The sequence below is a fragment of the Ptychodera flava genome, chromosome 20 (genome assembly GCF_041260155.1).
Source record: "Ptychodera flava strain L36383 chromosome 20, AS_Pfla_20210202, whole genome shotgun sequence".
Lineage (NCBI taxonomy): Eukaryota > Metazoa > Hemichordata > Enteropneusta > Ptychoderidae > Ptychodera > Ptychodera flava.
Window position 1 is genome coordinate 217,153 of NC_091947.1, and position 12,614 is coordinate 229,766.

Consider the following 12,614-nt stretch of genomic DNA (forward strand, 5'->3'; position numbering starts at 1 on the left):
ATTTGTAGAGCAGTATCAATGTCGTGCATTCTTGTTTCTTGCTGACAATTTGAGGCGAGGCTGAAACCTATTTACATGATTCATTTAGCAAATCCTTGTCATCTAAACAGCATCATCTAAAATCTAATGTAAAAAAACAGATTTCACATTTACGCCGTGATTTCTCGGCATTTTGGCTTTCCAGAAAAATTACTTTAAGCACATTTGCATATTTATAACCATTTGGGTCATGTAATTAAGATGGTCACTTCAATTTTACCTTGTGTTTCATATGTACCCATGTCAAGGATGTGTAAGAAAGTGAATCATGATTTGCCTCGTATATCGAACGTCGCCCGCTCCATAGGATTGAATTATTGTCACTCTTTGATGACGTCGCAGTCTGCATAGTCATCATATGCATTTGTTGAAAGTGAACCAGAACTATTTTCACCTTGACAACTTTGGGGTTTCATTAATGATAAAAATACATGGTTTACATAGAAAATACTATTTTCTTTAAATTATGCGAACAAATCAATAAACCGCATATCAATAATTAAATATATATCAATGCGCCGTTTGAAAATGATATCATTCTATTTCCTCAACAGATTTTGTCCAACATGGAAATAAAGCATTTAATTGTCATTTGCATGTTAACCTAAAATTTTCGAGGGGAAATTATGTTGATTAGTAAATGTTTTTATTACGTACATGTTATAGACTAACATGGGACTATGTACCATCAGGGCAGGTGACCATTTTCCCTCCTTACGTCCGGCAAATGGTCACCTTCCCACGGGCACATAGTCCCATGTTTCGTCTATAATACATACATTTGTATTGGGAAAATGCGACATAATTTTGATTGATTGAACTTATAGGATCTAATAGGAAATACCGTAGCTATTTATGTCGCAAAAATCGGCGAAATTAACAACATTTTTTCTGGAATTTATTTCCTGATTTGATTTTGTATATTTAGCTATAGACCCTTAAAAAGTATGGGACCTTGCTTTTCGAAGAACAATGATTGACCTAATATTGCATAAATTTATCAACACAAGAAAACTTAATGCATACATTTATAAACAAAAGAAGCAGCAATATTGAATTGGATATGAATTTGCTACTTTCTCACATACCTATTCCTCGAAATAATCAAGGAATTTGATATAAACACTTTACATCACGAGTTACTGATATTATCATTTATATAACGAAATTCATGAATCCGACGTTCGGCCAAATCTGCTTCAGCAACGTACTGCACCACGCCTACCACCCACAGCCCGGCCCGTATTATGTTGATCTATAACAGTGTCCATTCATTCGGTATTACGGTACCACAAAAAGTAGCTGACAGAATACAGCAAAAAACAGGATGGTTGGACAGTCTCATATACATTACGTTTACTTTTTTGTACATGGCACACAAGTTTTGTAGATAACATTGTAGATAAAAAGAACCGACTCATTTGAGTGTCTGGATAGAACACACAAGGGAATTGCTAATTTACTAAGCTACTGCAGTGAACTCACACTAATTAGTTTCAGCTATAGCCAGCTGGCAAAGTAGACAACATTGTATGTCCCATGCAGACAGTTTGTCTGGGGAAGTTGAAATAAACAAGATTTGTACATGGACCAGTGCATGGTAATGTTACATTGTATCTTAATCTTGAACACAGGGTGCCAATCGTAAACTCTCATTTACAACCCCAGACAGAGCTAGTTTTGCCTTTGGACAAGCAGAATTTTTTGACCTTGGTCAACACTAAAGTGGCCAGGGGTGAAACAGAAACTGCCCAGTTATAACACACTACACGCCAATCTGCCAGCTGGCTACAGCTGAAACTAATTAGTGTAAGCAGTTTTATTGCAGTTCACTGCAGCAGCTTAGTAATTTAGCAATTCCCTTGTGTGTTCTATCCAGACACTCAAATGAGTCGGTTCTTTTTATCTACAATGTTATCTACAAAACTTGTGTGCCACGTACAAAAAAGTAAACGTAATGTATATGAGACTGTCCAACCATCCTGTTTTTCGCTGTAAGAAGTTCCGCGTCACACATTGTCCATATTTCGTCCATAGTATTAAGATGGCTTATACAGCTATATAAAGAGTTCTATAAAATCACGAAACTTGACCCTATCAAAACGCTGTTACCATTGTAAACGAGATATCATGCACTCTGGGGTTTATTATCTACTACTGGTAGCACGAGTTCGTTTGGAGCCTGGAGGAACCGTGCTCTGTTGTAACAATGGTACGACATGAGAAAGCTCACGTGACCTGGTATCTCCTTACAATGTATTGTTCGTGGTGCATATGAAGTCTGAAAGCGGTCTCTATTTGCTTACGCTTTTTTCACTTTAAATGCATATTTTAAAAAATCGACACGATCGACTGACCATGACGACCACTCAGCGGACTGACTTTCGTGGGCCAGGTCTCAGAATGGGAAATCTGCATTATAATACTATTAAGTAAAGTTAAACTTTCATAATTTTGACACAATAACATCTGATTATACAACAATGATTTCAGACAGACACAAATTCTTCACGTCTTTTGTTAAAGAGTTACCAGTTTAACATTGTTTATTGAACAAGTTGGTCGCATAGATATTGTTCTGTCTGTATTACTCGCGGACTTGATTACATCCGTCCAGTTTCAGGCCTAGGTAAGAAATATTAGCAAAGCGTACGGTCCATATCGTCAGGATGGAATTCTAGATAGCTAAGCTACGAAGTCCCACCTATGAGATGTAAAACACAGATAGTTGATGACAAAATCTAGATTGTCAAGACGCAATTTTGACGATTTTTCCCGTCATACATGCCGTTTCAACATGGCGGCCTAGAATAACGTCGATGCGAAGGCAGCAGTCGTGGTAAGTTTTTACCGTTATTTTTATGTTTTGAAGTGAGAAATCGTGAAAAAATGTATCGCCTTCCGGGTCAAATATCATGGAAAATGCCCTCGTGAAGTATTTTTGTCGAACGTTTGGTATTTTTAGAGAAGATAGATGTTAATTGCGGACTGCTGTGGGTCTACCAGCAGATCTGTGCGATTTTGCAAATACTAATAGGAAATAGAGCAAACTTTGCATGAGTACCATTTAATAAGCTAGACCCTGCACATACGGTAATCTCAAAGATCAGATGGTAGAAGTCGCATGTTGTATACGACCAAGTCAACGAGTTGAGATCTTAAATTGCACTGCACTGCACCATACCGTGTACCATACTTGTACTGATACGCACGTGGTTTTCTATGGATATCGCACAGATCTGCTTAGCAGACCCACAGCAGTCCGCAATTAACATCTATCTTATCTAAAAATACCAAACGTTCGACAAAAATACTTCACGAGGGCATTTTCCATGATATTTGACCCGGAAGGCGATACATTTTTTCACGATTTCTCACTTCAAAACTAAAAATAACGGTAAAACTTACCACGACTGCTGCCTTCGCATCGACGTTATCTTAGGCCGCCATGTTGAAACGGCATGTATGACGGGAAAAATCGTCAAAATTGCGTCTTGACAACCTAGATTTTGTCATCAACTATCTGTGTTTTACATCTCATAGGTGGGACTTCGTAGCTTAGCTATCTAGAATTCCATCCTGACGATATGGACCGTACGCTTTGCTAATATTTCTTACCTAGGCCTGAGTTTAAGCGATGTATTCATTGCTTCGCCTCGATATCTAGTTTTTGTGCGATGTGTGATAGCGAACGTACGAGCGTGAGTGCTTCTCGCACTCTACAGCGTGTGGAGGGGTCACAGTCAGAATAATTGTAATAACTAAGCTCGGTTATTGAACTAATCTTTTTGGAGATTGGGGATTTGGCCGAGCGGCTTTGTCTGTGTTCTCCGCTAGGTGAACGGGTGCCGTACGTTGTGAGTTCGAACACAATCTAATCTTTTTGGAGATTGGGGATTTGGCCGAGCGGCTTTGTCTGTGTTCTCCGCTAGGTGAACGGGTGCCGTACGTTGTGAGTTCGAACCCGATTGAAACCACCGTATTGCATACGAAGCTGGTTCCAATGAAAGACATGTCCTGTCTGCTTTTGTTTCTCCTCGCCCACTTTATCGTGCTTAATCCCTCCTTTTACTTTAGTTTACTTCACCTCTGCTTAAAGTTATTTCTTCATTTCTGGACCTCATTTTTCACTTTTACTAAAAATGTACCCCTCTATCTTTCCCATTTTGCAACAATTTACTGAGAACTCACTTGTTCTGTTCATAAGCGAATACAATTTACTTTGATTTTAGCCAGAGAAGGTGACTCCAAGAGACTTTTCAACCCTTGTACCAACCATTATTCATGTCATTCTAAGAATTCACCAGACCTGCCCTACAGCATTTCTGTAAAGTAGAAGCTACCAAACATACGTCAGCTTTGAACGGTAACACAATTTTGGAATTTGATATGAGTAGCTTACTCTTAATTAAAATTTTACTACTGGCAGATTTGGAAACGAAAATATAGTTCGAAATTTAGAAAATGAAACAAGACAAAAGGCTGTCGCTGCATGTCAACTGTCTTGGTGTGATTGTCGGATCTTGAGTTCTTTTTTCCTGCGTGATCTTCAAGTTTTTGTATTTCGTTTACTCATAACACGACAGTAACTAATTTGGGATAATTGGATAGTGAAGTAGTGTCGACGTCGTTTTAATCTGCAAATGTAATCTCATCTGCTTTTCTTGATAAGTTATACACTTGTTTCAGGAGTAATTTGTAAAGTTGCAACATTCAGCTATAGGGCATCTAACACTAGTGGGAAATTTGAAAGATATGAAGATCCAATTATCCCAAATTAGTTCCAATCGTGTTTCATACATTGCCGACTCAATGGAACGATGATAGTCCGGACCAAAGACACTCTCTATTCTTTCATTTTTCTGACGATATAAAGCCGATTCAATTGCACAATAAAACGTCTATTTTTCTCGTTTAACAACAGAACATTCACTTGAATCAAGAAAGAATAGTTCTGAGAAATGCCTGTTCTTCAGAAACCAGTGTCACCTGGAAGAACAGTCAAGGTAACAACACTGAGGGCGTTGTACAGTCGCCGTCGCGGTCTCCTTGGTTACAGGCTATAACATTGCATTCACCTCAGAAAATGAAAGTGAATAGCAATCTGACGTCGGACAAATGGTTACCTACCCTCGGGCACATAGTCTCGTGTTGAGCTATAACATATAATATGCTCAAAATTTGTATTGAGGAAGTGGGGTATAATTTTGATTGATTGATCTAATGGGAACTTATGGTTCCGGAATACCACTGCTATTTATGTCGCTAAAATTGGCGAAAGTTCACACATTTTTCTAGCTTTAATTTCCAGATTTGATCAAAGTGATGCACACTCTATTTAGCTGTTTACCGTCAAACAATGTTGGGACCTTGCTTTTCTCGAAGATCTATGATTTAGCTGATATTTCACACATTTATCAAGACAAGACAAAATTACACTTGAAGCAGCAATATTGAATTGGATGTGAAGTTGCAAATCAGAAATAATCAAGAAATTTTGATATTTTAACACTTTAAATCATAAATTACTGATTTTTTCTCATTTGTATAACGAAGTTCATGAATCAAACGCTGGGCCCAACCTGCTATACTAAAACGATTCCATGGCCCTCCCCCATACATGCAGCCTTGTGTATCAACGGCCACTCAAGACAAGTGCGTTTAACGTGACTTTTCAGAACAGAATACAATCGGTTTTACTTCAAGGTTTTCCTCAATAGAGACTGACCTGATGGTACAAGACGTTACAGCTATCTGTGAAGTGCTGTTGATTGGATCGATGTCTGATGTTAATTGTTCTAGTAAAAATATTACGATGACGAGGCCATTAGCCAAACATTGCTGACAACGAACAAATAATCTCATTTTCAAGTAGTTTCGAATAGGATTTTCAATGATAATACAAAGACATAGAAGGCGCTTTAACTACAAAAAACCATTGTTACACTTTCCCTTGTAGCTATTCAGAAACTCAAATGTACGGGAGAGTACAGAGTACAGGGTGTACACAGGGTGCTCATACGTCGGGGATTTGATTAAAGTCAGGAAACTCACAACATAGCAATCACTTTGACCAAACATGACGTATCAGTTTGTTAGATGGGATCATTAGTTTGTGTCACTATGCCAAGAGCCATGGTGATTTTGAGCTTCTATTCTTTATAAACTATTCCGTTATGAAGTTTCACGTGTTTGACTTGTACTGCATCTCCGTGCAAGATGCACAGAGAGTGTATACTACTGCTCACCATGTCAATAAGACTCATGTTTTTCAGGAACACATCAATCGGAGATCAGAAATTTTTACTGTGAGAGAATGCCAAAGATTGTGTTCTGATATTTTATCACTTTCATAGTTGATCAGTCTTTTTAATTATCAGATGGTGACTGTTCAGACCGTTTGTTCAGAAGACCGATCAACAGAAGCGCCGTCCAATTTGCAGAATAAAGTGAACTTAGTTATGTTAAATATTTTAGCAGGGAAGATAACGTGACCGATTCGCAGATACCAGAGATGTCACTCAATTTAATGGTTTTAACGAAACATCGTATTTAAATTTGTCAACTTGATAAAATCACTCTTGCTCTCAGGTGGAAAAAATTGACGCATTATATAGTTTAAGACATACATTTATAATCAAGTATTTGCGTTTGATGATGATCATATCTTTGGTGTGACATTTGTATGCAAAGTCTTGTTAACCATGTATTTTGTATGTATCACACCAACATTGTGCGTAATGGGTTTTTATCGTCTGTACAAGGACTACCGTCAGAAGTTTAAAACCCTGTCAGGAAAAATAACAAAATTGCTTGACACAAAGAATTATAATAAATTGCAATTGTAACAATTCAATACACAGCTAGTTACATTTCTGATGGTGTTTGTATCGTTTTGTTTATATTGAGTTATTTATTCATGGTTGAATATCCTTACTTTAAGCTTCAGAGAAGAATTACTTTGTAAATTATGAAGATATATCAGAAATGCTCGATATAAAGCACAATTACAATTTCCACTTTGCTTGTATAATAATAAAAAATCATCTTTACACACTCCAATCGTCGTATTCGCCGTTAGGTATGTCATGTACTACTGCCAGAAGAGGGCGCTGCACGGATTGTAAACTCTGACGGGTGCGCCTTTTCAGTTTTCATAAATTTACGAGGGAAACGGAGATACAGATCGTTGAAGAACAGTTCGAAAACAGTTGGAAATGAAAGCGTCACCGAAAAAGTGGATATAATTGGAGATGGGGAGGTTATTGCGCTATACAATGAAAAAGTGACATCTGGTGGTGTTAATGACGCATCACTTAGTAGTTTTAGATCTTAGATTTGAAATTTAAGAGTTTCAGACATAATACCCTTTACACAATACCTCTCCTCTGTTTTATGCTCGTTTTGGTCAAGGAACAGTCACGGTGATAATGTACAAAAACGAAATGATGAATTAAAGGACATTGAAAGCGAGTGTCGGGATGCCAAAATAGTGATAGGAGCATAAATGGTGTAGAAACACTTAAAAATTCTCAGGTCCTCATAACATCACAAGGAAACTTTTGATGAAAGATTGCACTCAGTCGGCGCCAATCTCTACAAAATTTTTCAAACCCGTGTCTCAATGTGGAGTCAAGTTTTATACTCTCAACTTCAAAGGTTACGAGGAAAGGGTCTCTTATAAGCTAACGTCATACTGTGCCGAAAGTTTGTTTTTTAACTTTTCAATTCAATGTTGGCTTTTCCCAAATGACGTCATTGTTCTCTCATTAATATGCAGAAATAAATATTTGTTTACACTTATCGAGTACTCTTTTTTAAATAACACATGAAAGAACGACGAAAGTACAATCTGTTAGGTGACTGCTAGTGTTACCATGAATACTTAAACACATGCAATGCAAGGGGCAACACCACCCATGCATGCAGCGCTGACAAATTTACCCGCATTTTAAGCAGCAGTGTCCATTGTCGCGTGTTTGCAGGTATATTTAGTGAAAAATTTATAACCGCAAACAACGCTATTACTCTTATTGTTGTGTGTCATTATTGTTGTCGTTTTTTTAATCATTTTTGTTAACCTTTGTCATGCAAATGTTATCCATGGATAAATCATGGTTACTTTTCCCAAAGACCATGGATAAATCATGGTTACGATTTTACTTTGCTTTGTTTTGTCATTTCCCGCTCATTAAAGTTTACAGGTAGGATAAGCCTGAATCATGACCATGCCTGGACAAGGCCACTGAGGTCAGCAGCATTTGAAGAGCGCCCTCGTGTGACGAATCCGGGAGAGCATGGTTGATCGCCAGAACCTATGAATCCTAGTTACATTTTGCAAAATTGTGAAAAATCGAGCTCGGTGACCTACTAAAAAAATGTGGTTTTGAAAAATTCACAAAAAGAGCTAATATTTAGCAGAGTTTGAGAAAATTGACATTTAGTAGAAACTATCAATAATTAATAAATTACCCTCTCCCATTCCTAAAATTTGGAGCATATATTGATTTTTTGTGATTTTGTGAAAAATCGTGAATTTTAATGTCATTTTGTGAAAAAAGAAGCGCAGTGACCCCATCTTTTTTTTTCCAGTTTTGGACTACTCTCATATGTAAGTATTCACAAAACCCCATTTGAAAAAATTGACATAATACTTTTACTTTTTCCGATCGTAAATCCTTAACATGGGTTTCGACACTTCAGCATTTTTTCTCTAAGTCGGTTGCTCTCTAATTTTTTGTATTCCCTTCTTTGGATTTTATGGTGGCCATCTTCCCTCAAAGAGGAGAAGCAAGAATCGTTTTTGAAAGAGTCAACTGTTGTATTGACTCCATTTGCGTGTGATCCAGCGTTTGTGATACAAAAAACTTACCCATCCCTACAGTTGATCGGAGTTGTGAACGCTTAGTTTTTCCTGGACTGGCACCCAAGTCGCCTGGCGTTTCTCGGCAAATGAGTTACTGTGGGCAAAGCATTTATATGTTAATTGCACGAGTAGGTGTGCTGTTACAGTTGTAATCACCACACTTATGGTCAGGAACTTGTAAACATCACTCGGCCTTCGGCCTCGTGATGTTTACAAGTTCCTGACCATAAGTGTGGTGATTACAACTGTTACAGCTCACCTACGAGGTGCGATTAACGACTTATACCACGAAAAACAGGCCAATCTTCTCTAAAATTTGAAAATTACTGTCAATAAATCGTCTACTTTTCATTTGAATACCCACAATGGAATGGAGTGACCCATTGTACGTCGAAGGGTTCACAGAGGTCATTATGCACCTGGCATGCGAGTTTGGGAGAATGACCTATCCCAGACAAGTAGGACAAGGGCTCTGGTCAACTGCAAATCTGCATTTGAATAAGGGCTACAGAGTGGTATAATGCACCTGTGTAGAAGGAAACTGTTTTAGTCTGATTGGTTAAATAAAATGGCTTGCCTTACTCTGTCGTATTGGCTATTGGCTAGCGAGAAGGAATTCAATCTGTAGATGCATGTGATTGCCTCGTGGATGCATCAGGCTTTCAATACCATTTTCGTGTTTTTGACTGGTCAAGATGGACCTTGTCAACTTGTCTGATCTGATGACCAAGAGACTTCCTAGAGTTCCATGGACGGCCATGTAAAACAACCAAAGTGGATTTTACACGGGCAAACTGCCCTATAAGAGCAGCCGCTACTACGGAGCGCATAAAATCCACGATGTGTACTTCATATCAACTTATAAAAAAGTACTTGGCGATGATAACACCGGACGGGATTGTACTATCGACGACCCTTGCCAAGGGATAATCTAGCTGCAAAATTGTAGCGCTACGGTGAGGCGGTCGGTGATTTTTGGTTTTTGCGACTTCGCTCACCAGTAGCGCTACAAGGCCGATGGCCCTGGGGAGTATCATATAAGCGCGTCGTACTCGACCAGGCGTTTTGATGTGGAATGCAACATATTTACTGCATTTGGTCGTACCGATTTATCACTACTGAAGACTAAACAGTATACTGCACTAACTTTGTCATTTATGGGGTTTGGAATTTGTTCAAACACGACGATCGCGTTCTGAAAACATTGAGCGTGGGGCGTCAGTGTTTGTGGGAGCCGCCATTACCGGAAGTTGGTAATGACGGCTCCCAGAAATGTTTCGGAACGCGATCGTCGTGTTTGAACAAATTCCAAACCCCATAAATGACAAAGTTAGTGCAGTATACTGTTTAGTCTTCAGTAGTGATAAATCGGTACGACCAAATGCAGTAAATATGTTGCATTCCACATCAAAACGCCTGGTCGAGTACGACGCGCTTATATGATACTCCCCAGGGCCATCGGCCTTGTAGCGCTACTGGTGAGCGAAGTCGCAAAAACCAAAAATCACCGACCGCCTCACCGTAGCGCTACAATTTTGCAGCTAGGGATAATCAAGTTCTCCTGCCAGACAATATACGTCTTTACACAAAGCAAATGTGCAAGATGGCTCGGCCAGACTGCCAGCACACTGGATATTCTGGCAAGGTAATTTATTCTTTTACTAAAATATTTATACACAAAACGAATTCTGTAAAGTTATAAAATTAAATTAAATTCATTGACCAAAACAATTTGTTGTGTGTGCGGCAGTATCACAGAATTTCTTTCGACTATTCCAAACGTTACAAAAAGGCTATACTTATTTCCATGCTTTTTGTCACATATGTCTTGTGTTTGATAATTTCAGGTGAATGCGGCAACATCTCTGTACCATCAGGGATTCGATGAGCAGCTTATCAAAGAACAAACAGGTCACAGATCAGATGACGGTTTACGCGCCTCAAATGTATGTCTACTGCACAACAAAAGCATGTGTCGAATATATTACTACCACCTCCATCTAGTGTTAAATCAGAGGAATCTGTAAGTAAACCAGTTTCTCAAGTTACGACAAAACAATGTAACAAAATAGACAAGATTGGTCCAACCCAAGAAGACGCCGAATCTAAAAATGGACATTCTTCATCAACAAATTATGTTGCTTACATTGAGCATGGTCCAAAGAAAGTTAAAATTGAATTATAAAATGTGATGCTACAACATATCAGTTGAACAAATTGTCTTCATTTTGTTTTTGAATGTGTGTGAATGCTTTAGACATCTCGACTTGACATATTGTTCTCATGCAAATTAGTAATCAGTCATACTTTTTTCATATTTAAATAAGTAATCACTACACTTTTATTGATATGATAATGATTTTCATTCATTAAAGTGTGGTGATTACTTATTTACATATGAATAAAAGTATGACTGATTACTTATTTTGCATAAGAACAATAGGTGTCAGTCGTGTTTTCAGGGATAAATGGATGGCAAGAACAATAGGTCACATGACCTGGAGTGGTATAAATATGTAAATACCCTTATGCGTTCTGCAGGAGCCGTACGAGAATGAGAGAGAGCGGCCGCTTGTGCGACGCATGCTGCAGGACCCTTCTCCATCTGAATCTTTATAATACTCAACTCACACTAACAGAGGGTGTGGTATGCTACATTCCAAAATTGGACAAAGTACAAAACTGAATCAATACTGGTGATGTTGTCGGTGAAAAAATTAACCTTGACTTTTTATGTGATTTAAAATGTTCAGAAAATTTGATATTCCGTGAGCATCGACTTTCCCCAAAGAGTTAATGTGAATGAATTAAACAAGATGTCAATAATACTCCGAAGGGACACTCCCGGGATGATAAAGATCATATATATGGTAAACCATTGCGGAATTTATGCAACCTTACCAATCCCTTTGTCCATGGAGCTCTGCCTAAAAACTTTAACCTTCTGAACATACAATTTATAGGACAGACGACATAGGTACACGTGTACACTCGGCTTGAACTTTCAGTTTATATGTGTTATATATTGGCTAATTGTAATCTGTATGGGAAATGTTTAATTAGTGAATTTCATTTGACTTGTTTAGGCCATTTGCCATTTTCATAGGGCAGTCTAGAGGGTTACCAAATTGACAACATTAACAGGTGTGATGATTAGGCCTATGTGTTGTAAAGATGAATTCCCAATGTCCAAGAATCCCGGATCTTTCAGATAATCTAGTGTGTAGATCAAAGGTTAGCTTTTCAAACATTAGGTAACCCAAAGATGCCCTTCAAATGTGTTCACAATGACAGCAATAATCGTTTCACATTTTTGGCATTCGATTTTATTGTAACTTTTTTAGTGAAGAAAATATGTAAATTCTGTGAAGAAAATCCATAAATATATGATGTAGTTGTTCTAAGCTGACCTTTTCCGATATATTTTACAGTTTATTATGTTTACTTTTTACCGCAATACGGATGAGAAAACTGGTCCGTCCGTTTGGCCGATAAGATTTGGGACACAGTTTCGGACGGAAATGAAAGAGAGAAATACAGGAAAAAAACGGTTCCTTGAGAACCCGACATCTGAGTTTCGTCTAAATATCATAAATGAAACGACATATTTCAAAATGTTTTCTGATATGAGGTAAATGTTAAAAAACTTCCTTCTGACGTAACTCAACTGGTTTTACGTCATTTCGGTTTACCCTGCCGAACGCGACTC